The sequence below is a fragment of the Penaeus monodon genome, chromosome 23 (assembly GCF_015228065.2).
Source record: "Penaeus monodon isolate SGIC_2016 chromosome 23, NSTDA_Pmon_1, whole genome shotgun sequence".
Taxonomy (NCBI): domain Eukaryota; kingdom Metazoa; phylum Arthropoda; class Malacostraca; order Decapoda; family Penaeidae; genus Penaeus; species Penaeus monodon.
Genome location: NC_051408.1, coordinates 1,028,848 through 1,029,916, shown reverse-complemented (window position 1 = coordinate 1,029,916; position 1,069 = coordinate 1,028,848).

The window sequence follows — 1,069 nt, the reverse complement described above, 5'->3', positions numbered from 1 at the left end:
TTCCAGGAACAGTGTCGAACGTGTCTGTTGTCAACCTCTGGGGTATTACTCATCCGCAGAGCCATTATGGGTACTGTATGTAGGTTTTCTCTACCATGGGATTGCTAGGTTTGTATTTGAGTCTCTCGATCTTTTGGTTACAAGAGAAAATAAATCTATGAATGGTATTGCATTGTGACTACGAATCCACGGCATGTGTACAGGTGTGGTTCATTATTTCAACTTCTAAACTTTGAGTTACGAAAAAGGATGTTAATTCTACATCAATATCTAAGTTATATTGGCTGATAATCAGATAACTATACTTTTTATTTTAAAAACATGCTTTTGTAAGAACAGGCAAACAATGATTGGATTAGTGCATGATGTCGAGTTGGCATCACCTCCCGGGCGTGAGTTGCCAGGTCAGTATTTATTTGCTAAGAGGAACACCTGATATAATTGTAGCATTTGATTTGATCCTCAAGACATTTACTACTACATGTGACCTTTTTACTCTTAGAGATCAAACAGCATTTTTCATCGTAATTAAAGATACAGATATAAATTAAATGATCACCGGGGGAATCTACTGAAATGCTAACAGATTATCAAGCTACGGAATAACCATGTTGGTTATGCTTATAAAAATGTAGGTCACGAAAATGAATCATTGATGTATATTTGTCCTTTCCTTGTATTTTCGTTCCCTTCATGCCGCTGATACGAATATCTTTACGTCTTTCTATCATTTTTTTCTTTATCTTTCAACCAATCTTCCGTCCATCCCCGCCTCCCTTTCCCTTCCCTCGCTCGTAAGAAATCGTGTCAGGCCTATTATCAGCTGAGGAAAGTCCCATTGCTACGGTTTTCAAGGCGATTGTTAACATTTCACACAGGCCTTCGTACATCGGCTGTTCCTTTCACCATTCCACGCAATCAGGCGTCATGGCCGCTATAGCAGAGTGAGGAATCTATAATTTATTTGGTAAATGTCACTTGGTTTATTACATTTTCTATCCCCGAAGCCTTCTTTGTTAGTTCTGAATCCAGTAAAAGAGATATGATGATAAAAAGAATGAAAATAACA